General features: G+C 48.2%; 1 protein-coding gene across 4 annotated transcripts in view; it reads right to left on the bottom strand.

The window, feature by feature from the left end:
• PHACTR3 (phosphatase and actin regulator 3) overlaps positions 1-26,919 on the bottom strand; it is a 273,840-nt gene that overhangs the window by 202,456 nt on the left and 44,465 nt on the right. The window contains exon 1 of one of the 4 annotated variants that reach the window (XM_055266143.2): positions 18,615-18,931. The exons of the other annotated variants lie outside the window; for them this stretch is intronic. The gene's annotated coding sequence lies outside the window, so the exon portion shown is untranslated. Of the gene's footprint in view, positions 1-18,614; positions 18,932-26,919 lie in introns of those variants that run through there. 4 annotated transcript variants of the gene reach the window in all.

The following is a 26,919-nucleotide window of genomic DNA, read 5'->3' on the forward strand; positions in this document are numbered from 1 at the left end:
CAGGAAACTAGTGGGGAAAGAGACGGAAAGGGATCAACAGAAAAGACGTGAATAAGAATGAAGAGGACTGTATCCCCACCTGCATGTCACTCCAACACCCTGCTGCTCAGTCCTGCCAATGGACCCCCAAGGGCCTGGCTGCCACCTGCTGCCCTGCGCCATCCTCCCCAACCTCAGGGGGCCTCCCACCTGGTACCCTCAACTCCACACTGGCCTCTCCACGCTAGTTGATATGGTTTGGCTGTGTCCCCACCCGAATCTCACCTTGAATTGTAATAATCTCCACGTGTCAAGGGTGGGGCCAGATGGAGATAATTGAATCATGAGGGTGGTTCCCCCATACTGTTTTCGTGGTAGTAAATCTCACAATATTGGATGGTTTTATAAATGGGAGTTTCCCTGCACAAGCTCTCTCTTGCCTGCTGCCATGTAAGACATGCCTTTGCTTCTCCTTTGCCTTCCGCCATGATTGTGAGGCCTCCCCAGCCATGTGGAACTGTGAGTCCATTAAACTTCTTTCCTTTATAAATTACCCAGTCCTAGATATGTCTTTATTAGCAGCGTGAGGACAGACTAATACCCTAGTCATCAAATCTTTGCCAAGCCGATCTGCCCAACTCCAACCACCATGTTTAAAATCCTCAGAGGCTTTCCTGGTGCTCTTCATTTAAAGACAAAAATTCCTTTAATGAGCCCTTTCTGGTCCCACCCTGGGCTTCCTCCCATAACACGGGCATCTTTGTGCTCCACTGGGAAAAACCCTTTCAGAGTCACTCATACCTCCCCAAACACTCACGCAGTCTTCTGCCACAGAACATGTGTGCACGCATACATGCTGTCTGCTCTCCCTAGAATGTTCTTCCCAGCACCCTCCCTGCCTCAGGCCCAATTAACTCCTATGCCTGGTCAGATTCCAGCTCCGAGTCATGTTCCCAGGGGATGCATGCTCCCCTCCAGGCCTGGACTGGTAGTTGCAGGGCCTGAACTGGGGAACTGCATCTACTGAACAATCGGATTCACTCCCTGGGCCCTGGCTGTGCCTCCCAGGTACATTGGGCCCAGATTGAGAAAGTCAGCAAGAAGGACTGACAAACAAGCTTCATTTTCACATTGTTCATTGTAACTCCTATATTTCAGTAGATCACATGGTAAGGTACTTTCTTTTGACAGGGAAAAACTGATTTTTTTAAAAAAGGCAACAGTGACAACTCAGTGAAGAAGGAAAATTTAACTTGCTCCTATTGTAAAAGTCACAAGAAAATGTAGTTTTCTTTGCGGTCTTTTAAAAAAAGGTATTGTAATATCCGGAACAAACCCAATTTTTTAAAACAGCCCTTGCTGAATAGCTAAACCTTGCCCCCAGGTATACAAAGGAGGCCAGAGTGAGCCCAGCTCTGGCAGGACATTTACCGAGGGCCCCAGGGCTCCCACTAATAAGCAGCGGCTGTGGATGACAGGAGCCGCCCACTTCACAGGACTTGAGCCTTACTTCCTCCCTCAGACATCCCCAGGGACTGGCTGGAGGCTGAATGACTGACAGGTCCCCTCAGAATAGCAGGGGCTGGGGGTAAGATCCTCGAACTGCCCACAGGACTGGGCAGGAGCTTACAACCCTTGCCACCTGCCAACACTCCAGGCAGAACAGGGCCAGAGGCCTCCTGAGTGGGGCTGCGTGATGATAGTGACCAGCAGAGGGCAGAGGCCCTAGGCTCAACAGCCTTATTAAAAATACAGGACAGGGGAGGGGAAAGAAACTCATTCATTAATTCCAGCCGTATTTATTAAGCTTTCACGATGTGCCAGGCACTGAGCTAGATGCTGGGAGAGACTGTTTTCATTCCAGCATCACGACATGAAACAGAAGGCTTTCTGTTTTCATTAAAACATGACGGTTTCATTAAAACATATTCTGGTGGTGTCGATAGGGATATGCACACACACACACATGCCACACACACATATGTACATGTATATCATTATATAAATTTATGTTTTATATGCAATATAAGCAACATTTAATTGTGCATAAATAACATATGTCCAGATGGTGATGAGCACGCTCAGAATCAAATCAAGCAGGACGAGGAGAGGTCCAGGCTGGCAGGGGCCAGCGCTTTAGCCTCCGAGGCCAGGGAGGGCGGTGTGGGGCGGACACACACGTGATGAGAAAGGCGCCGCAGGCTGGGATCTGAGGGAGGCTGTTTCAGGCAGGAGAAAGAGCCAGGGCAGAGGTCTTCCCTCCTTCCTTCCTCCCTCCACCTCCCTCATGATTCCACAAGAGAACTTTTGTTCATTCTAAAAATACTGAGCACCTGTTCTCTGGGCCCAGGGAGGTTAACCCAGCCCTGCCTTTGGGGGACTCATCACGCATGGAGAATCAGAGAGTGGGTAAAAAAACAGATCTGCTAACATAAAAAAGAACAAAATCATATCCTTTGCAGCAACATGGATGCAGCTGGGGGCCACTACCCTGAGCGAATTAACGCAGAAATAGAAAACCGAATACTGCCTATTCTCACTCATGAGTGGGAGCTAAATCTTCAGTATACACAAACATCCAGAACAACAGACACAGGGGACTCCGAAAGAGAAAGGGAGGGAGGGAAGGAGGGGGACAAGGGCTGAAAAACGTGCTATCAGGCCCTATGTTTACTATCTGGGTGACAGAATGAACAGAAGCCCCAGCCTCAGCATAAGGCGATGTGCCCTGGTAACAAACCTGCACATGTACCTCCAGAACCTAAAATAAAAACTGAAATTTTAAAAAAAGAGATCTTCTAAAAACACTGGCCAACAAATGAGTAGTGATAAGGTAGGGATGTGACACAAAGGGAAGGTGCAGGGTGCAGGAGAAGCGACAGAGAACCGCCAGGCTGGTGCAGGGAGGGCCCCCAGGAGGTGCAGCCTGAGCCTGGAGCAGCCTGGGGACACCAGGGCAAATGTGTCCTGGCCCCGTATGCTGGAAGTGCTCTGGCCACAGGCAGCACAGGACCACCAGCTTCTGTCTCATACGGCCAAAGTATACATTTGCCCATTCAACACATACTTGCTACAGGCTGCTAAGCACCAGGCCAGTGCTAGACCCTGGAGTCCTAGCTGGGAGCAAAAACAAACTCAGCTCCCGCCCCCTGTTGGAGTCTACAATTCAGTGGTGGGGAAGGCGAATGAGGGAGGACAAGGACTAGGGAACCCGAAGATAGTGTTGAAACTGAACAATCAGTGTCATGGTCACTGTTTATTTCCTTTTATATCTTTTTATATCTGTTGTTTATATCACAACAAATAGAAGTTAATTCAAAACTGTTGTTCACTTCGAAATGCAATACACACACACGTTTCCCTAGATATACAGCAAACATCACTCCCTTTTGACTATAACCTTGCTGGTGATGACTTGATTTGCAGCTGCCTTCTCCATCACCATAGCTCTGTGAGGGAGGCTTCTGCCCATCAGGGTGCGGCAACCACTAGCTCTGTGTCGCACACTGCAGGCACGCAGTGGCCTTTGACTTCATGATGGAGCCTCTTCCTCCCCGCTATACCAGAAGCCCTCCATTGCATCCATAACCTTTAGCAGCTGTTCAGTGTGTACTGTCAAGACAGACAGATGCAGGCAGGGGTAGCTCTGGAACGTTCCAGGTCTGCTGCTGCCCTTGAGGAGACGCCACTCAAGCCCTGAACCCTCTCTGCTCCACCTCCTTCCTCAAACATAGCCAGCAGTGTTCTCTAACAAGTCCACCAAACAACACCAAGCAGGACCGAATACCTGCCTATGTGCTACTTTCACGGGGTATCCAAACTGTGACTACAGGAGGCGTGGCAGAAGGCTTTCTATCCCCACCCCCCTTTTCACTTAGAATCCAATACTTTTAGACAACTACAGGGACTGCGTCACCAGCACCCGTGCATTTGCCCTGAAGACTCCGCGCAGAGGGGCTGCCTCACTCCCTCTCAGCTTCTCGCCGCTCCATCAGGCGTGCACCCAAGTTCCCCTGCACTGCCAAGAAGGATTAATTCTCCCACTGGGATTTTATTCAGATGCATTTTAACATGCAGTGTTTGCCTTCTAATTTTAGAGTCTAATTATCCTGTGAAGAACGAGCAAATGTCTGTTCTCCTCCTGGAGCAAGGGCACTGTTTTGTGCAGAATTACTCAAAACTTGTTGCAAAATTCAGCAAAAGGCAAAGTTGGGGTGCTCACATGAAAACAAGATGCTTAAAATCATAATAAAGACCAACTGCTCTGTGTGTGTTGAATTCCCCCAACACTGCTTCCTTAAGGCTCATTTAAAGCAACAAGGAAGTCAGGCACAAATGTAGTTCCCACAAATGGGAAAAAAATACTACAAATGAAGTGGAATAGCACTCATTTAATGTGCGCTGTGTGCATTGATGCTGTGCAGGATACCTTCTCACCTTACTCCGATCCCCAGCTTTTAAAAGAAGAATTAGGCCGGGCGCGGTGGCTCATGCCTGTAATCCCAGCACTTTGGGAGGCCGAGGTGGGCAGATAACGAGGTCAGGAGATCGAGACCATCCTGGCTAACATGGTGAAACCCTGTCTCTACTAAAAATACAAAAAATTAGCTGGGCATGGTGGTGGGCACCTGTAGTCCCAGCTACTCGGGAAGCTGAGGCAGGAGAATGGTGTGAACCTGGGAGGTGGTGCTTGCAGTGAGCCAAGATCACGCCACTGCACTCCAGCCTGGGCGACAGAGCGAGACTCTGTCTCAAAAGCAAAAACAAACAAAAAACAAAGAAGAGGAATTAAATTCTTAAAATTATTTGATTCAACCAGAGAGCTCTTTCTGTAGGCAAACACCCCAATGTTGGCAGGACAGCAAGTTGCTGTCATGCACCAAGTGTTTCCAATCTTCATTCCTTCTGCCCCGGGTTCCAGCTTCTAGGAATTTAGCCTAAAGAAATAATCAGAGATGTACACAAAAAGGCAGACAGCCTTAAGTCCATCCCAATTACTATAGCAAGAAAGAAGCAAACAAAAGCCTCAAGCCAGACTCATTTTCCAATGAAAGCAGAATGGGAAAATAAACGGTGGCAAATCCCTATTCTAGAGCATTTGGTCCCAAGTGTCGTAAGCAGTGTGGAGAAAAGCTTCTGATATATTAATTTAATAAACGATATAGACCGAACGATCCCGACACAGGAAAAATGTTTCTCTAGGAAAAGTGCTGGAGGAACACACACAAAAGTAGCCACAGGCGTTATCTCTGGGGTGGGGGTGGGGGGATTTGTGAATGCTTTTGATGTTCTTGATAATCTTCTATGTATTCTGAATTTTCAATAAATATAATTTTTGTTCTAATCAGAAAAAAAAAGTCTAAAAGAAATAAAAGTGAAGAGATATCAACTAAGCAAGCAAATAACTAATTGTCCACCGAACCCTGCCAAAGTCCAGGAAACTACAGGAAGGGTAAGCTGGGGTGGCATGCTTGTCCTGTCCAAGTCTTCTTTTTCCTCTCTAATCCTGACCACTTCTTCACCAATTCTAACGCTCTGCAGAAAGGCTGCCTTCTCTACATCCGGACCTCCACGGGCCATGCCACTGCCAAATGCAAGCCAGTGATCACCCACAGACCCAGGAGTTCCAACAGAGATGTCTGCACCCTCCCCAGGAGCTAGGACAGCCACGTATCATCCACTCAGGATTCCTAAGTGACAGAGAATGATTTTGTGAGAGGTTCCTCCGTGAGGGACCTTGGGAGGTTTAATTGACTTTAAACAGACTAACAGAAGAGCAATTAATAAAATGAGACTAGGGTATCGTTGCTGCATAATTTATTTGTACATACAGAAACACTGGAAACCACCAGGTCACAATTAATCTCTGCCTCAAGGCTGTGAGACATCCTTAACAGGATAATTATATATTCTATATACACAAACGTACATACACACACACATCTATAGATATGCATGGGATGGTTCATCTAATGTGTCAACTTGACTGGGCCTGAGGGTGCCCACACATTTGGTGAAACATTATTTTGGGTGCCCATGAGGGAGTTTCTGGATGAGATTGACATTTGAATCAATAGGCTGGGTAAAGCAGATGGCCTTCCCTAGCGTGAGTGGGCCTCATCCAATCCATTGAGAGACTGAATAGAGCAGGAAGACGGAATAAGAAAGAATTCTCTCGATCTGTCTTCAAGCTGAATCATCAGTCTTCTGCAGACTCAGACTGAAATTTACACCATTAGCTCTCCTGTTTCTCAGGCCTTCAAACTCGCACTAGAACTACACCACTGGCCCTCTCAGGTCTTCAGCTTGCTGACTGCTGGGACTTCTTAGACTCCACAACACATAGGCCAATTCCTTCTAATACGTCTAGATAGATAGACAGATAGACAATGGATGAATGGATGAAAATGATATATAGAGAGAAAGAGACATACATACATGCATACATACATGGATGGATGAATGGATAGATGATAGATACGATAACGGATGGACAGATGAACAGAGATGGATGGATGGATGAATGGACTGGTAAACAGATAAATAAATAGGTGAACAGATAGGCAATAGATAAATCTCTATATCCAATTGATGGTGTTCCTCTGGAGAACCCAGACAAATATAATATGTATATATATATGCATACATTATCTCTATTTATATCTTCTCCCCATATATCTATGTATCTATATTTATATAGATGTGCATATATATAGAGAGAAACACAGTAAAAGAAACCTGTAACAACAATGGCATAAATTTGGTCATGAGTCCCTACTCTACTGCTTCATTTTTGGTCCATTTTTATAACTTAGAAGCCAAATGCTTGATTTTCAAAGACACATTTAAGATTCTTTTGCAATGATAATGGTATTTGTCAGTGTTCTTGGAGTTCATCACATTTGCAGCCTCCCTCATCTAAAATAGCACTGCCCTTCTCTGAGATGCAAGGTAAAATTTACAACCCTATGATCTCTCTAGAAACAAGACTTAGGTTCTCCCCACAGTTGCCTTCTCTACTACTTGTTTGATGCATGGAAACCTAGACTTCCAAATTCTCTTCAAAACCAAAGAGCTGACAGTCACTCACATGCCTATGTCATCATAATGAGCAGGGCTGTACAGCATCATCCTCTGCAGGCAGGGCAGGAGCAGTTTAGGTTGCTACAGTCCCCCCGCCCAATGTCTCTGCACCTCAAAGCTGAGTGGAACTACTATTTCTCACCAAGACTGGTTGAAGACCGCCTGGCCCCAGGGGCATCTGTACTCTTCAGCCTTGCTCTATCCAGCTCACATCCAACCAGGTTCTTTGGAGAAATCTTTCTTCACCATCTTGTCCTCCAACCCTTCTGTGCACATGACCTAGCCCAACTAGAGAGAAAGTTCCTTGACAGTAGAATAGTAATTATAGCCAAAGCAGGGAGAGTTGACATGTCCTGAGTCCATGTGGTGAGCTAAGCATCTCTACACTGACTGTACTTGATCCTACCAACCATCCAAGGTTAAGAATCTTTCCCGAGATTGCTCAGCTGCTGACGGGCTGACCCAGGGTCTGAGACAAGTAGGTCTGAATCCAGATCACAGCTCATCAACCCGTCTGCTATGCTGTACTGTCCTGTTGCACACCTCACAGCCTCAACCCCAGCATGCACAGGATGAAGTGTGCCTGTTTTTCGCTATTCCATAGAGCTCTCTCTCGCAATGCCAGAATTGGAACTAGGAAAGCCTCTGTTGGCCTAGGGGCATCATGGCCAGGTTTGCAAGTTTTTTTCCTGCATTATCATGGAGAATATGGAGGAGAAAAGAGAACAGGTTTCAAAAATTTATATTCTAGCACAGTACATCTCTTCCAAGAGTCTAAGAGAAAGGAAATGAAGGTAGTAAAATGGAAAGTCAGATAAGGGGAATTAATACCTGCTACTGCCTTCCATCCATGTGCATCCCCTTTCTCCCCTCCTCCCTCAGTAGTACCCAAGGTTGGCATCAGGATGGGAACTGAGTCTCAGAGAGAGGGATTAACTTGCCCAAAGCCACACAGCTAGTAAGTTATAGAACTGGGACTCAATGCCAATAATCTTTGTGCCTGCCTCCCAAGACTCCTCAAAGTCAGCTGTATGAATATTCTCTTTCAATTGGCCAGCACAGAAGAGGCCCAAGGTAGGAAGGTGGGGAGAAGATGAGAGAATCAAGTTGACTGGAGGTCACACCATGCTTGTCCCCTCTTGGAACTTTGTGTGGTCAGTAAAGCCTTCCCCTGACCGTAACCAGAGCATTGCTGTGAGGTCCTCTTGGCCAAGAGAAAAGAACAGACAGGTGTGAAATGATCATCCTGCAGGTGCTCCTTTCTCCAGGAGCTAACGTCAGCAAATTGGGGGCTGTGCAGATAATTCCCCCCTCAAATACTATGTCTTTGTTTCCTCTTCAAATGGCTGTCCTTCCAACTACCTGTCCTTACACCACTGTCCTTCCAGCTGCCTGGACTTCTACCCACTCATCCACCCATCCACACACCCACCCACCCACCTACCCACTCATATATCTACCTAGCCATCATCAACTCATCCATCCATCTACCCATCCATCCATCCATCCATCCATCTCCATTTGACCATCCGTCCGTCTACCCATCCATCCATCCATCCATCCATCCATCCATCTCCATTTATCCATCCATCCATCCACCCACCCATCCACCCACCTACCCACTCATATATCTACCGAGCCATCATCAACCAATCCATCCATCTACCCATCCATCCATCCATCCATCCATCCATCCATCTCTCCATCTCCATTTATCCATCCGTCCATTCACCCACCCACCTACCCACTCGTATATCTACCTAGCCATCATCAACCCATCCATCCATCTACCCATCCATCCATCCATCCACCTACCCATCCATCCATCCATCCATCCGTCCATCCATCTCCATTTATCCATCTGTCCATCCACTCACTCACCCACCCACCTATCCACTCATATATCTACCTAGCCATCATCAACCCATCCATCCATCTACCCATCCATCCATCCATCCATCCATCCATCCATCTCCATTTATCCATCCGTCCATCCACCCACCCATCCATCCACCCACCTATCCACTGGTATATCTACCTAGCCATCATCCATCAATCCATTTACCCACCCATCCACCCATTCTCCAATCCATCCACCTATCCATCTATCAATCTCCATCCATCCATCCACTCACTCACCCACCCATCTACCTATCCACCCATATATCTACCTAGCCATCATCCATCATCCATTCATCCACCCACCCACCCGCCCATCCATCCATCCATCCATCCACCATCAACCCACCCATCCATCCACCCAGCACTTATTGAGACCCTACTGTGTATAAGGCATAGATAAGGGATGGATAACAAACTGGATACTGTCCCTGTCCTCAGAAGGCTATGGCTTGGCCCATCTAACATAGCTACAACTACTAAGAACCTAAATAGCAATTAAATGACAGCGTTTCTAAGTACTACAAAAGCACTTTCAACATGCTAAGACAGCTTACACCAGCGAACCCCATCTGGTTGGTGGGAGGAGGGGTAGTGGTGCAGGTGTCAAGGAACCCAGGCAGCATTTAATAGCCCCAGTGGATACACTGGGGCTAAGACCTTGGGGCCAGAAGCAAAACAGCCTGGATTCAGGCCCTGGCCATGTAGTTTTCTATTCCCACACTTCCCTGAGCCTTAGTTTCCTCACGATCAAAATGGGGATAACAATAATGGGAATCTCTTAGAGTTCTCATGAGGCTTCAGGAAGATAAAGTATGTAAAGAACTATGTGCTTACCAGATAACAGCAGTCCCTCAAGAAAAATGGTAGCCACCCTCATAGAACCACCACTGACTCTGTCTTCTAGCAAATTCTCAACAAGCAAAAAGAATGCAGCCACATCAACCACAATAGGGAATCAAGTTTTGCAAAAGAATGACTCCTCCCTCCTCATTGTTTGTTGGTGTTTTTTTTTTAAATGTTTTGTGTCTTTATTCTAGTATGTTGGTTGGTTAAGGATCATTTCATATTTGTTCACGTTTGGGTCGAGGGTAGGGACAGGAGTCAATGAGAGGGTCATCCTATTTAAGGAGTGAATTCCCAGGAGAAATGCATCCATTATAGACATGAATTTCTATGGAGCATTTAATCTGTGGCATTTTTACCAGCTGTGAACTTGGAATTCGTATGAGCTAAGATGTTTTGGCCTGGCCAACTATGTAATCCCACGAAAGGACAAACAGCAAGCATGGCTAGAGGTAAAACAAAGGTCACTAGAGGACACACTTACAGACTAGGCCACCTACCCACATTGTGATTTCTTTAACCTACAGCAGAAAGGCCAGACCACAGGGCAACAGGGAAAAGGCATCTGCCAGAGACATCGCTCTAGCAGAGCTGGTCAGGAGCTGTGGGAGAACCCCGAGGACTCAGAGGCTCCAGCTCCAGCAGCCCTGAGTCCTGCTTCTGAACATAGAACAGACCCCATACAGGAAACAAAGGTACTGCTCACCTTGGGACCCCGTACAGGAAACAAAGCCACAAACCTGCAGAGGTGTGGCAAGCTGGGGCAGACAGCCCCACGGGGAGCCTGAGGAGCAGGTTGCTTTGGAAGCACGGCAATTTCCTTGCCTAGATCGTTCTAAAATTCTCCTGGTCACCTTGGATCAGAGTCTGTGTTGGTGAGATAACAGCCTGTAGCCATCGAGGGCTTTCAGTAGGACCCTTGGCAAGCAAAGTCTTCTTTGCTTATGATGTTACTGAATGTAGAAATATCTACACTGTAACATATTAACAGAATAAATAATAGCTAACTCTCAGGTAGCAACTATCTTCTAGACACTTTGTTTATCATCTTTGCTCTGTGTTTTTCATCACTGTATTAATAATCATTGCTAATAGTACAGAAAACAGCCATCATTTATCAAGCATCAGTGAAGTATAGGAATTGTGCCAGGGCCTTCATACACATCTCCATTTCTATTTACAACAACCTCAAGGTAAATATCCTGATATCCATTTGAGAGCTGGGGAAATTTAGGCTCAGAGAGGTCACATAACTTTGCCCAGAGCCTCACAGCCAGTAAGCAGAGCCCAGTTCCAGACCAGGTCTTTGGCCATCTCCCGCACCCCTTCCCCTCCCCACGCCTCCCATGGTGTGCTGACCAGGAGTGTGAGCTCAGGTGGCCACATGCTCTGTTCAAATCCAGACTATGTCCCTCATCCACCAGGACTTGAGAGAGTTCTCAGTTTCTTCACTTGTAAAATGGGGATAAATAGCACCTGGCTCCTCAGGTGGTTATGAATATTGAATGAGATAAAACCTGCAAAGCTCATAGTAGGCCCTCATTAAATCAAAGTGCTATCAAAGTCTGCTGTCTGCAGACCTGATCCATGCCCCCATTAAACTGTCCGAAGACTCAGGAACTGGCTTATAACCACTGGCCTCACCTAGAAACTAAAAGAAGCAAGAAAAATGACCAGAGATATTTCCAAGCAGTGACTTCTGGGAACATGTCTTTTTTAAAAAAAATAAATAAATAAAAGTGATGAAAATATAGACAAGTAATTTTTCGCCAGCAGATTGGCACAAGGAAGAAAGATGGGCAAGATCCAGCATTAGCTAACATGAAGGAGCAGCAGCTTCTAACATTTTCTGTAGAAACATACATTGATCAAAGTCTCTTAGGAGGACCTCATGGCCACTCTGGACAAACACGAAAAACACAGAAATACTTCACAGCAAGGACACTCATCACTGGGCAGCTTAAAACAGTCCCCAACTGCGTGAAGCCCGGAGACCTGCCCAGAGAGGCCACTGCACACCAAGCACCCTGCAGCCATTAATCAGGATCATATGAAGCTTTGTGTAGTCCCTGTTCCAGCAGAAAAGTGGGGGCACACCCCATGCAGACATTATGACTCCCCTCTTATGCACCATACAAATATTTGAAAGTGACAGCAAATGTACTGCCCAAAATCCTTTATCTCTACAGCATGGGATTAAGACATCTTAACTTTTTTCTTCATGCTTGTATATGTTTACCAAATAGTTCACACAAAAGAGTAAGTTCAATTTTTATATTACAGATGCGTTGAATCAGCAAAAACATAATAAAAAGCAAGGAGCAGGCCGGGCGCGATGGCACATGCCTGTAATCCCAGCACTTTGGGAGGCTGAGGCAGATGGATCACCTGAGGTCAGGAGTTCGCTACCAGCCTGACGAACATGGTGAAACTCTGTCTCTACCAAATACAAAAAAATTAGCTGAGTGTGGTGGCGCATGCCTGTAATCCCGACTACTGGGAGGCTGAGACAGAAGAATTGCTTGTACCTGGGAGGTGGAGGTTGCAGTGAGCCCAGATTGCGCCATTGCACTCCAGCCTGGGCAACAAGAGCAAAACTCCATCTCAAAAAAAAAAAAAAAAAAAAAGAACAGAAAAAGAAAATGCAAGGAGCAGCCTTCTCCCTTTCCTTTATTTCAGCCAAAGCCGGTACCCTCCACCCGGCACTCTCAGAAAGGACGCTGGAATGGAGGTGACTGCTTCTCTACTCTGAGCTGGTGTGGCGTCACTGCACTGCCCGATGTGGTTGCCATTAGCCACAGGTGGCTATTTAAATTTAAATCAATTACAGCTAAGTAAAATTTAAAAATTCCATTCTGAGGTTGCACGAGCCACAGTTTGAGGGTTCAGCAACCATTTGTGGCCAGCGGCGCAATCCCGGGCGGCATGGCGCAGACCTAGACCATTTCCATCATCACAGGACCTTCTGCTGTTGGGCGCTCACCTATAATGAGGCCTCTGAAAGGAGACCCGAGAAGATAAAAGCACAACAGGCTGCCTTGAGGGCAGGGAGCAGCGATTCTTTTTCTATGAAGGGCCAGAGAGTAAACAGTTCAGACTGGGAAATTTTTCTGGGAAAATGCTCAATTCTGTTGCTGCGGTGTGAAAACAACCACAGGCATTTCATCAACAAAGGAGCAGCAGACCAGGCTGAGGGCTTGCTCCTCCTCATTCCAGGCTGTGATTAGATGACCATCACCACCGTTCACGGCCAACACTCCTAACCTGTTACTCTGTGCTGGGCACCACATTAAGTGTTTTACCTGCGTTTTCTCATTGAATCTTCACTGCAATGCAACCAGGTTAATACTACTAGTGTGCCCATTTTATGAAGGAGGGAACTGAGTTGGAGAGGTGATGTAACCAACCTAAGTGCAGAGGCTGGGATTCACACCCAGCTCTGCCTGATTTCAGAGGCTGCACCTGCAACCACAACACTTCGTCCCTCGTGAGAATTAAAATATTGCCTTAAATATTTCTGGCCCCTAAAGCATTAAAATACTGCCTTATGTTACAAACCCTTCCAGGGCTCATAACATCTGAATCCATTATATCTATCTCCCAGGCGATAAGGTGAAGACCAAAAGCTGGGTGCTGAAAAGTGATGGGGTAAGCAGAACATTAGTATTTAAACCGAGCAGAGGAATCATGTAAAAATTAGACATTTCCCAGTAATGTTATACAGTTGAGTGGTTTGGGAGAAAATATTCTTTGGAAAAATCAAAATGATAATGAAGTTAGGAACCTATTAGTTAATCTGTTACAAAGTCTTTGGCTTTGTAAGAACCTCATAAATAATTAATTGTGTTATCCATTAACCTCCGCCCTATTATACCACTCAAAGAACCAGAGTCTAGAGCCACAGGAGGTAATAAATTGTGGGCATGGGTGACTCATTATTAAAATTAAATATGTCATTAGCAGCTCCTGAGAATACCTTTTCCATGACTTACAGAGCCCTCCACAACACAAAAACCCAGGCAATATTAAAGTATCCAGGCAAGTGAGCTTCTATTTTCTTTTATTTCTTTTAAAAACAAAAACAAAAGAAAAACAGGATACATATGCAGAACGTGCCGGTTTGTTACATAGGTATACATGTGTCATGGTGGTTTGCTGCACCTATTAACCTGTCCTCTAAGATCCCTCCCCTCACCCCCACCTCTCAACAGGCCCTGGTGTGGGTTGTTCCCCTCTCTGTATCCATGTGTTCTCAATGTTCAACTCCCACTTACAAGTGAGAACATGCGGTATTTGGTTTTCTGTTCCTGTGTTAGTCTGCTGAGGATGATGGCTTCCAGCTTCATCCATGTTCCTGCAAAGGACATGATCTCATTCATTTTTATGGCTGCATAGTATTCCATGGTGTATATGTACCGCATTTTCTTCATCCAATCTATCATTGATGGGCATTTGGGTTGTTTCCATGTCTTTGCTACTGTTAATAGTGCTGCAATAAACACATGTATGCATATGTCTTTATAGAATGATTTATATTTCAAAACCCTACTTTCACGAAAAAAGCCTAATCTCTAGCACACGCCGTGTCACTGGGAGTGTGACAGGTCCTCCCAGAAGCAGAGGCCATGGGTAGATGTCCCCTCTCATCTCCCCATCAACTCCCACACTCCTCTCCTTCCTGCCTCGTGCACCCCAGGATCAAGGTAGGGGATGGAAGTGCAAAAGCAAGAGCACTGCAGATCAGTCTTTCTCAGCACCCAGGCAACCACCCTCCCGGGAAACACCAGGATACTCCACTTTGAAGCAGCTTCAAGAACTTTCGGTTAGGCAGAATCCGCAAAGAGTGATGGGAAGATCTCCCTGGGACTGGGCATGCACTTAAAGCAGGCGAGGGAGAGTGATGTGAGGGAAAGTAGGTGGGCATTTGGATTCCAGCCTGGGCACTTTCATAAGCCCTGTGATCTGGGCAAATCCATTTCCTTCCTCTAAGTCCCTGTAATAATCAGAAATGGCAGAACCCCAATCAAAGCTGCTGAAGCCTGAAAGGGAGGAAGTGTTTAACTGAGAAGCCTGGGGGTGCACCAGCTTCACACACACTGGATCCAGGGATGCAAATAATGCCATTGGGAAATCAACCCTCAAAATGTCTTTGCTCAGCTTTCCTTTGGGCTGGTTCCATTCTCTGGCTCCACCTGGGTTGGGGAAAATGGCCACCAGCACTCCAAGCCCACAGCCAACCAGCTCTGTGACTTCTTGTGGGGGGAAAACAACTCTTTCCAAAAGCTCCAACTGAAGTTCTAGAACAGATTCTCATTTGTGAAGGCTGAGTCATGAGCCCATCTAAGAACCAATTACCAGGGGCAGAGACTGTGCAGGATGATGGCCAATTCCACGTGGATAGAGACGGAGGAGGTACGCCTTTTCCCAGCAGACGCAAGGGGCCCGAGGAACAGGAGTGGGCTACTAGGACCTCCCCTAGCTTTGGTGCTCAACCCCAGCACATCCCAGATGTGACCATCTCAGTAACCTGGACCAGTGGTAGAACAGAGTCAGCACTGCCCGTGGCTCATCATGGCCTTTGAAGGCCATGTGGTAGCATTAGATGAGAGACCGCCAGCCACAGCCCAGATGATACAGTCCCCACACGTCCCGTACACCGCAAGGTGAGGACGATGGGGAGGCAGGTTCAGAAGCAGGCACACTCCTGGTCAGTGTTTGCTCAGGCCCTGGCAACCTCCCTCCTGGGAAAGGACAGAGGATACCACAGGCTGGGGCCAGATGCCACTCCACGGCGGCTTCTGGGAACACAGACCTCAGCTCTGAGGACCACAGGCATTCCCGTTCATACAGCCGCAGCCCCCACGCCTCAGCCCAATCATCCATGCCAGCCTGGGGGGATGTTTCCCAAGTCCCTTGAAAAATGAGGACAACGCAGTGAGGCGTTTTGGGGGCTGGCTCTGTGTCCTTGAAAAGACTGTCCTCTGTTGGAGGATATGGCCTTCCTGATGCCTTGGATTTGAAATTCCATTTCTTTTGGGAAATACTGGTGATAATAGTGTTATTATTATACTATTGTAAAACCAAGGATGTTCGGGTTTTTCTTCACTGTTGTTTTTAAACATCCCTAGTTGACCAAAATATAAAAATTGGCAATTCCTGCCCACCCCTCCTGCCTCTGTCAAGCCCCCTGTAAACTGGACCAAGACAAAGTCCTACCTCTCTCCTCCCTCCATAGCTACCCAAAAACTGTCACTGCAAACAAACCTCCCTCCCCTGTCCCTGCAGAAAGGCAGGCACTAACTGTCTGATGCTGTTGGCTAGGGGACAGAAGAGAGGAGCATCTGAGGAGCAGCATGCCCCAGGAGCTCGTTAAAAATGCAGAGTCTCAGGCCCTACCTAAGGGTCAGAACCCACATTTTAACCAGACTTCCAGTGACGTGTATGCACATAGGCGTTTCAGAGGCGCCGGACCAGACTTTATCCAAGGACCTCGTCTTGATAATTACGGCAACCGAGGGCCCCTAAGGTGGGCATCTGCCCCTGACTTTTATCCCATGGGCATTCTTCCCTGAGCATGGCTTCTCTCCCAGTAAGGGAGGTCCAGGCCTCTTTCAGCCCTGCTCAACCCACACTTTGACTTCCATTCCACAATGACAGCTAACAGTCATGAAGCTGGCTCCACATGCCAGCATCCCTACTGGTGGTCACTTCAACTCCAGAAACCCCACAGACCCATCCCTTCCTCATGAACGTTTTACCAAATCCCTCCAACCACCCCTGTCTACCCTGCAGGTATAACTTTCCTCCTCAAATCTCCTAGAACACCGAGAATCCTAGAGCTTCCTTGATAAGCCTAAGAACCCTCTGCCTCTGAGTCAACATCTTGAGGGTGGCCAGGACTGGACCCTGCCTCTGTGCAAGGACCCCCACCCCAGTGGCACTTCCTCTAGATGGTGCTGGGTAACTGCACCACCCGGTGTCTCCCCAACTTCACTCACACGTCACCACTCTTATGGATGTTGCTCTAATAGAACCACTTGGTCTAAAATGAATATAATGTTTTCTTAAGAAAGTTTAAAATGAAAACTTGACATCTACTTTAATGGAAATACAATATTTTTCTAATGAAAAATTAAACAGGCTGGGAACAGTGGCTCAAGCCTGTAATCCCAGCACTTTGGGAGGCCTAGGCGGGTGGATCACCTGAGGTTAGGAGTTTAAGACCAGCCTAGCCAACATGGTGAAACCCCGTCTCTACTAAAAATATAAAAATTAGCCAGGTGTGGTGGTGGACACCTGTAATCCCAGCTACTCGGGAGGCTGAGGCAGGAGAATCGCTTGAATCTGGGAGGCAGAGGTTGCAGTGAGCCAAGACCACACCACTGCACTCCAGCCTGGGCAACAGAGTGAGACTCCATCTCAAAAAAGAAAAAAGAAAAATTAAACAGACATATACCTGATATGAACGTTCTTTATAAAATTAATAGTTCATTTACTGCCTAAAATCATCTCACACTGCCAGGAAATCAGTCTCATGATTGACACTAATGAGTTGACTGGAAAGTGGCAACCACCAGGACACACTCGCCCGTGGGCTGGGCTTTAGGACCTGGCACTGTATTCATGCATTCTGCAGGAGGGTTTCTTCTTCCCTTTGGCTGCATGGAAACCCCTTGGCTGCATGGAACCCCCAGTCTACAGCCACACCCACGGGTGTCATTTAATGCCATCACGGGGAGTTGAGTGCTTCCTTCTAGTGACTTGCCATCCGTCACAGTGGGAAGACGGAAGGCCACAGTGGCTGTCTTGACAAGCAGGACACTCATTCGGTGCCACCCACTGCAACTGTATTGAGGACAATTGTGAGATTAAGAGAATTTTATTTCATGAGCACTAAGCTCCAATTCCAGAGAGGCAACCGTGTTTATTCCGCTCCATTGTCTGACAAGGAACAGAAGATGGAAGCCTCCAGATCTTCAGGGGACAGGCATGGAGCTCATACCCTGGAAGGGCAGGATGATCACGTGAAGAGAACCAGGGAGAAGGCGGCCACTCACAGCCACAGAGAGAGTCCTGGGACGGGACCTGCCCTCACAGCCCTCGGAAGGAACCTGCCCTGCCGGCACCTTGATCTCAGACCTCCAGCCTCCAGCACTGCAAGAGAGTAGGTTTCTGCTGTGGAATCCTCCAGTCTGCAGCACATGCTAGGGCAGCCACCGGAGATGAGCTCAGCCAGAACAGGGGAGGGAGAAGGGGAAGGCTGGGCCTTCTCGGGCAGCCAGGGCCTTCCTGGGAAGAAGGGAGGTGGGGCAAAGGCTTGAGCCTCCACAGGCACCAGAGAAGCAGAGGCCTGGGGGCCAGGAGGAGGCTGCCCCTGCCACCAGAGCATGGTGGGGGCACAATGTAGAGAAAAGGAACCAGGTGGGCATCCAGCCAGCATCCACACACGTCGCCCATGCCACCTCAGGAGCCAAGGGGCCTGGAGCCTCATTATTTAAAAGTCAAGTCTCACCTGGTTGCCGTGAAGCTATAGATGTGATAAAAATTCATACAATTATTCACTGAAAAAACAGCAAAAGTGCTTGCAAAACCTGGTGGAATTCACTAAGGCCTCTGGTTTAGTTGGTTTAGTTAACATCACTGTACCAACATCCACCTCCTGGTGCCAATCAGTGAACCATGGAAAGGTGGATGCTGTCATTGAGGGAAGCTCTGCAACTCCCATGTGAGTCTAAAATTATTTCAAAAAAGTTTAGAAAGTGTAAACAATTGTATTAAAAACAAACAAACAAAAAACAAGATCTAACCTCCGTGGCTCTTCCTGGCACAGGGCTGTGGCTTCTCCGTCCTTTTCCCAGCCTTCCAGGGTCCCACAAATCCATCCTTCTTTGGCCCACCTAGCAGGTACTATGGGGAATCCTCCAGAGCATAGGAAACAGGGGAGGTCTTGATACCAACCAGGAGTCGGGAGAATGAACTGATCCTCTCCTGCACTTTGTGTTTCTTTGTGTTTTTGTGAACTCAGAGAGAGAACAGGGCTTGCCTCTCTCCCCGGGAGCCAGGAGCCAGAAATGCCTGCACGTGGCCCCATGCACGGCTGCACTCCGAAGGCCAAAGCCTCCATTCACGTGCAGGCTGCGGGGACAGTGCAGCACTTGCTCTCTATGAAATGCCTGATTTCAGCCTGCAGCCATCGCTAGCTTGCACAGCATCCCTGGCCTGCCTCAATGGCAACCCTTGTCCCCGAGAAGCACAAAGCCGCCTCTGCTCGGGAGCCAGGGCTGCAGCTGGGGGGCGTCTCCACCCCATGACTGGGCCCATTCTTCCCCAGCACACAGGCGACCCTGCCAGGGAACACGCATGGCTCGGAGCTCCCAAGTACTCTCTCCTGGCAAGTGAGGAGTGTAAATAAATCTTGGGAGGAGGACATGAGAGAGCAACACAGTCCCTGGAGGACAGTATTCTAGAGTGGCCACAAGAGTTGGAAACTTCTATGCTGAAGCCTTAAGAGGTTGGTGAGTTTCCTGTCACTGAAGGCATTTGAGCAGGGACAAGAATTTTCCTGGGCGGGGATGGGCTAAGGAGGGGGCAGAAGGAAGCAAGCACTGCCTGGATAGATGGATGGATGGATGGACAGAGAGAGAGATGATAGATACACAGATTGATAGATAATGGTAGATGATCGATTAGCAGATAGATGATAGATTATAGATACATTGAAAAATAGATTAGATATATTGATACATAAATAAAGATAGATAAATGATAGATTGATGGCTAGATGCTAGAATATAGATATATTTATAGATGATAGATATATTGAGAGATAAATAAAAAAGACAGATAAATGATAAATAGATGGATGATAGACACATACATGGATACACAGATGCTTCCTAAGCAGGAGGGCACAACCGAGTCACAGATGCAGGTGGGCGCCTGACCTAATCAGTGTTGTCCAGTCCCAGATATCTCTATCCAACCACACACCTCTCCCCAACTCCAGGTACAATTTCCACCTGGGGATCTGATCGGTCTCTCAAACAGAACCTGTCCAAAGCTGAACAGAGCATTGATTTGCCCAACCCCCATCCTGCTCATCTCAATGGCTCCTCCCCATTGCCACCAGAACCTCTCCATCCTTCCAGCTGCTCAGGCTGGAACCCTTCGAGTCACCCAGGACTCCTCTGTCTCATCCCAGCCATCTGATCCCTCTCACACCACACCTAGCTCTACCACCATCTTAATTGGATTCTCCTAAAAGCAGAGCTGCAGGCGGGCTTAGGTGCAGGTAGCTTATTTGGGAGACACCTCAGGAAGCAGAAGCAAGGGAGCAAGGAGAGTGAGGGAGGGAGGAAGGGCAAACCCACACACAGGTGCATTTCCAAGGTCACAGCTGAAGGCAGCAAGGTTGCATTCTCTGAAAGCTCCACGAAGCACCCACCTAAAGGATGCATGCCTGGGATGTTTACTCCCATTTCATCAGCTGAGGATTGTCCTTCAGACATTAGCTCCCCTCATGTTCTGGCTGCACTTTGATGCTTGGGAGAATATCCACAGCACCGGGCTCATGGCTGTGCTGTGCTGGAAAGTGTTTGGGTGGTATAAGGGAGCTGATATGTACATTTGCCAATTGCCATGGTGTAAATACTTCCCACCGCGGCCAGCTCGCAGCATTCCTGAAAGTGTAACCACCTGCTCCAATACAGCGCTCATCACCCAACATGCTGGTTGATTGAAGCCACAGCTGAAGACCAAGGCAGAGCTGGTCCAAGGAGCTGTGATGCAGGCACAAAAAACATCTGCTGTGAACAACCTGCTCCAAACCACCAGCATCTCTGAGTAAATGACCTTCAAATCCTCCCTTGCCCAGCACAATCTCATCTCACACTGCAGCCATTCAAATCTCCTTCAACGGGCAGCTCTGAAAATAAAGCCTAAGTCTTCCCCCAGGCCTCGGCACCTCCCTGGGATCCTCCCCTGGCCACCTCTTGGCATTGTGGGCATCAAAACTTGCCCCTCTCCATCACTCACTCAGCCTCACTGGTCTCCTTGTTCCTCCCACTCCCAAGCACATGCCTGCTGCAGGGCCATTGCACCTGCTGTTCCTGCTGCCCTAGTGCTCTTCTCAAGGGTAGTCACATGACCAGCTCCCTCACTTTGCCTGGTCTCTGCACAGATGCCCTGCTCTGAGGTCCTCTCTGACCATCTATCACAGACAGTTGGGCTCTCCTCCCTGCCAGTCTCATTCCTCCAGCGTCACTTTATCATCATTCAAGGCATCTATAACCACCTAGAGTCCTATCATACATCTATTTCTATGCTGTCTGTTTCCCCTCATCCCACAAGACTACTCATTCCGTGAAGGCAGAAACATCAGTCGTCACTGCAACCTACCATACATAGCTATATGCATACTCCAAAAACGGTGACAGGCTTACAGGTGTCCAGTAAATATTTGTTGAATGGCTGACGACCATGAATTCTGGAGGGAGAGTTCAGACTGGTTTCATTTTTAAATTCCCAGCAGAGGACTGCAAATAATATTTCTGGCTCTGAACTCCTGGGTCAGGTGCCCTCTAAAGTTTGGTCCAACCCTGGTACCCCAAGATGGGCTGGCCTCTCCCCAGCACAATAGAAGCACTAAGATCTCTTGCAGCACAGAAATCTCCACATCCCTCACCGCAAACCCTGAGGTATGCGGTCACAGATATTAGCAGTGCACCCTCCAAATGCCACCCAGATCCAGAACCAGCCAGAAACGAACAGAGAAGCCTCATCTCAATGTCAGCCCCTGCCCAGGAGCTCTCAGCCAAGAACCCCAGCGTAACAAGGGTGAGAAACAGCCCCGGGCTGTCACGCAAGACAGAGATGGTGCATGCAGAGGAAGAGCCTGCACGCATCCGTGATGAGGATGTGCCCACTCTGACATTGGGGTGAGAGGAGGAAAACTGGGCTCAGAGGGGGGAAAGCTGGGCTCAGATGGGCATTGGGAGTTGGGCAAATTCCTAAGCAAGAGAAGAAGCCAAAGGCGGCCAGGGAGACATCAGCATGTTCCCCCTGCACAGCCATGACATCCTACAAATGATATCTCTTAATTTTCACGTCAGCTTTGGGAGAGGGCCATGAATAGATTTCTAAATATATTCCAGAGCAGAATTAAGTGGGATCTTCCAGTTTCTGAAAGTGACTCGCAGAGAGTGCATCAGATGGGATGAGAACATGACATCAGCCACACAGGCAGCCATACTGGGCAGCTGCCTGCCGGGCAAACCCTGTGCCCACAGAGACCATTCTCAACCACTCCTCCCAACCACACCAGCTCCACGCACCTTCTCTAACAGGAATGGGGCCTGTCTCAGGGTCAACTGAGCCCTCTAGCTATCAGATTCCAGAGAGATCTCTGCAGAGACCCTGGCTCTAGGCAGAATTTACAAAGAAAACAAATGAGAATCTATTTCTATGACTCAAGATGCCCCGCAAGCAGATGAGGAATTTAAAAAGAAGTTCTGGATTGAAGGACATTCTACAGAACACCCTACAGGTGCTCCTCAAAACCGCTAAGGTCACTAAGAACAAGCAAAGTCAGAAAAGGCGTCACAGCAAGAGAGCCTGAAGGTACATGACGTCCAGATGTCATGTGGGATCTGGATGGCATCCTGGGATGGAAAAAGGGCAATAGAAAAATACTAAGGACGTTGGAATAAAGTATGAACTTGAGTTAATAATAATGTTTCAAGAGTGGTTCATTAGTGATACAAATCTACTATAAGAATGAAAGGGAACCAGGGTGCGGGGTTTATGTAAAGTCTTTGTACTAGCTTCACAATTTTTCTGTAAAATTTAAATTACTCTAACATTACAAGTTTGTTTTTTTTTTTTAAGTCTTCTTTCCATCAGACTGAGTTAGGGGGCTCTAGCAGGTCAACTCCAGACCCTGGAATATGTTCCTTGGATAGGCCCAGAGAATGGCACTCGAGGTGCCACAGACCACCTGGTAGGGACTGAGGCAACTGTGCTGGACCAGCCTGCACGCCCGGCTGCCAGGAGGTGTCTCCTGTAGGCTACACAGGAGCAGCGTGGGAGGGAGACCAGGCCAGAGACGTTTCTAGTCTCCAGAGTAGGGTGTCCTCAGATCAGCAGCATCAGCAGCACCTGAGATCTTGCTAGAAATGCATGTTCATGCTGGCTTCATGGCAGATGCATCAAGTCAGGAACTCTGGGAAGGGACCCAGCATGCTGCACAGACAAGACCCCAGGCGAGTCTCATATACCCTAAAGCTTGAGACTCCTGCTCTAGACGTTCACCCAGGAGGACAGAGATCCCAACAGGGAGCAGGTGTGGAACAGTCCACCAGTGGATCAGGGGCTGTGGGATGCAGCCACATAGGGGTTGGTGCATGCTGTACTTGGCTTGAAAGATGACCTGGGGATTAAAATATCTAAACACCCATGACAGCACCAAAAGAGAGGCAATTTTCACCAACTTCCAGGCTCACATCGAAGAAAGCCACCCTCTAGTGACACTGCCCCAGCCATTTCCCACTCTTATGTCCCCACCCTCCAAATCGAGAGGCGACACACCAGCAGCTCCCATCCACTCTCCCCCGCTTCTCCTGCCAGCAGGTCCACTTCCCCTCTTGGGAAACCAAAACAGGACACCCCCTCTACACAACACCCATGGGCGCCAAAGCAGAAGTGGGGTGACCTTTTCGAGTCCCAGATCAGTGGGTCACCCTCTGCTCCATAAGTGTTGGCAGCTCTCCATCACTCCATAGGATACAGACAAAAACCCTCAACCTGGTCTTCCCTGTTCCACATGGCAGGCCCAAGCCACCTCCCCATCCCCACGCACCAGCCGTTCAGCCCATGCTCACACAGTGCCCCTCCCACCACAGGGCCACCACATCCACTGTTCCTCTGCCAGGGACAGTGGTCACCATCCCCACCCCACCTTCATCTGGTCCATTCCCACGTATCCTTCGAACTTCGTCTCTATATCCCACAGATGCAGTTTTAAGAGGAAAAAGCCAGGCACAGAACAGGGGCTAGCATATGTTTCCCTTCATATTACAAACAAACGAAGAAGAAAAGAATGCATAGAAATTTCCTGACAGCGTAGACAAGAAAGCCATCAGCAGCTGTCTCGGGACAAGAGATGGGTGCACAGCCAGAGAGACCTGGTTTTCACTAATGAAAAAGACAGTCGATGTTTGTTGAATACATACATGTAATAGGAATGTGACAGATCATATCATTTAACCCCCACAACAGCTGCATGGTGCGGACAATACTGTAATTCCCATTTTATAGATGAGGAAACTGAGGCCAAAGAGGAAAAGCAGACAGCTGGCAGGTCATAACACGGGCTGGACCAAGCCTGATCCATGCAGCACCGACATATCTGCCCCACCCCATCCTGTCTCCAGCCGCCCTGGAATTTTTCAACATGCGCATGTTCTACTTTTCCAGTTTTAAAAAGCCTGTTGAGTTTTTTTCAATAATGCTCCTGCCTTTCACAAAAAACATTTATTTTCCCTTCCCTGCCTATATTTCCAAGGGGTGGGGGAGTGTTTTAGAAAGCTATACATCATACAGGAACGATGGTTCTGAGTGTTTGCTGAAGATTTGGGTTTTATTATTATTATTTTTTTTTTTTGGTCAAAGCTGCTCTAAAATTAGAATCCTTGTAGAAGCCCTCCTCGAAATACATTTCACAATGGGATTACATATTAGCCCAGGGGTTTTGCTCCAACAGGATAAGCCCAGACACTCTGGATAGCAGTTACAGCTTTCAAGCAGGATGTACATCTCCTGGTGGGTGCCAGCAATCATCAGTCCTGGCCAGAGCCAGCTCCCCCAGTAGCCCAGGACAGATGGACAGACGGGAGCTGGTGCCCGGTTCAGGTCCCGAAACATCTCTAACCCCTGGTCTCCCTCAAGAGACACACATGGCCTCTCTGTGTGCAGCGAGGTGCCGGGGCAATCTCTGGGCCTCCCTTGCAAACAGGGAGCACCCCTTGCAGCAGGCACACGGCAGCCTCCTCCTGAGACAGTGTCCATCGCAAATCAGGAGATGGCTGCTGTGTCAGCAGGGCCAGCACTTTCTATTCTACTAACTGACATGAACGGAACATTTACCAGTAGGTAAATTACAGTTATGTTATTGTAATGTCAAAATCCTGCAAAGGTCACGTGCCTCATCTGGAACTCATACCCATCCCAGGAGTAGGAACTAGCATTGCCCCCAGTTTATAGAGGAGGACCCCAAAGCATGGTCTGATGAAGGCACTGACAGAGGTTGGCCAGGCACAGTCAGTAGGGGTGAGGCTGAAGCCTGACCCAAAGGCCAGCTTCCAGGCACCCAGCTCCAGCTCCCTGCAGGAGGGATGCACCATGGCCCTGATGCTGAGTCCCTTTCAGCCTTTCAAAAAAATGAGGGCAAGTTATGTCACAAAAAAATCAGGGGAAGTACCCACATGTGCACACCTGTACACACAAACACACACACACTTGTACATGCACATACACACACACATATACACATGCACAAACACACATGCATACACACGCAATGACTCATTCTCCCAATGACTTTTGACAAAAATAAGCAGAAAAAGCTATAGTGAAGGTTATTGCCTAAAAGACAGATGGCAAAGTTGACCTTAAAAGATCTGCTTGTGAGTCTCAGAGGCTGTGCCTTCTCCCAGGAGCTGGGAAGAAAGGAGGGGAGTGGGTAGGGAAGAGGAAAGACAAACTAAGTGCCATGTGATTCTGTAGAGGTGACCTCCCTTCCTTTGTCCTCTGTACCCCCAAACTCTTTTCCAGCTTGGCACACAGTATGTGGTAGACATGGCTCACCGTGCCCCCGACACCTCTCCAGGGGCCGGTGGCTTGTGTTCCCTGTCACCTGTGTACAGCTCCTGCAGGGAAGGCCACTGAGGCAGGCAGGAAGGCTAGACTGCTACTGCCAGCCAGTGCCTACCTGGGAAAGGCCACCATGGGAAATCTACAAAGGGTTCTGGGCCACCCATGAGGGCAAGAAAGACAGGAAGGAGGCAAAGATCTTATCATGGACCAGAAATATGCCTGAACCCCAGAAGAAAGAGAGAAACGGGGCATGTTACGTGTGCCAAGACCATGCTCCCAGCCCTGACACTGTGGACAGTCCCCAAGATGTGCCAGGCTGACACGGGCTGCCCAGCATGGCCCCACCTAATCCCTGTGTGGGGTCTGACTCATAGGTCCTTCCACAGGGCAAGAGCAGGAGTCTGGGCAAGCCCCAACTCTGCCACGTGCTCCCTGGGGAACCTGGTTACATCAGTCTATATGCACCGGGGTGCTCACCTACAAATAACCTACCTGCTCAGGGGTCTGCAAGGATGAGGCGGAGGCAGGCGTGGGAGCCCACAGCCCCCGAGAGCACCCTCCCAAATTCTGCACAGCAAGCACCTCAGCAGAGGCGAGGCCCTGGGGGCCTGGAGCGTCTTATGCTGCCAGAAAGCAAGAAAGAGCTCAGACAATGATGGGAGCACTCCACTGGCACAGACACCGACTCAAAGGAGCTCCCAGTGGCCACGTCTGGGACAGTTCCAGCAACAAGAAGATGACAGCAGTGGACTCTACTCCACAGGATAAACATACATGCAGGCGTCCACATTAGTGTAAGTAAACAGGTGAATAAATACACGGGAGCATGGGGGAAGCTTTCCTTTATTAGTGAGTAATGGAACTCACTAATACATTTAAGAGAGATGACGGAAAGAGAGCCACCCCTGAACACGCACCATGGTGACAACTGGCAGGCGAAGATTCCCAGGGTGGGAAAAAGTGTGATGAGAAATGATGTCTGACAGTCTCAAGGTTTCCCACAAAACGCTGACGAATTACAAAGAGGAAGAAAGTATTAACTTTAGAGCAGAGACACCTGGCTGAGCAAGCACAGTCAACATCACCAGGATTGGTACAACTGACCTAGGGGTCTCCATGACATCACTTATGGGGCATTTGTACCAAAAACGCATACACTCGATTTAATAAGAAGGAAACATCAGACAACCCCTCATTTAGGGACAGTGTACAAAATAACTGAAAGTACTCTTCAAAGGCATC

Source organism: Symphalangus syndactylus, chromosome 24 (genome assembly GCF_028878055.3).
Source record: "Symphalangus syndactylus isolate Jambi chromosome 24, NHGRI_mSymSyn1-v2.1_pri, whole genome shotgun sequence".
Classification (NCBI taxonomy): Eukaryota; Metazoa; Chordata; class Mammalia; order Primates; family Hylobatidae; genus Symphalangus; species Symphalangus syndactylus.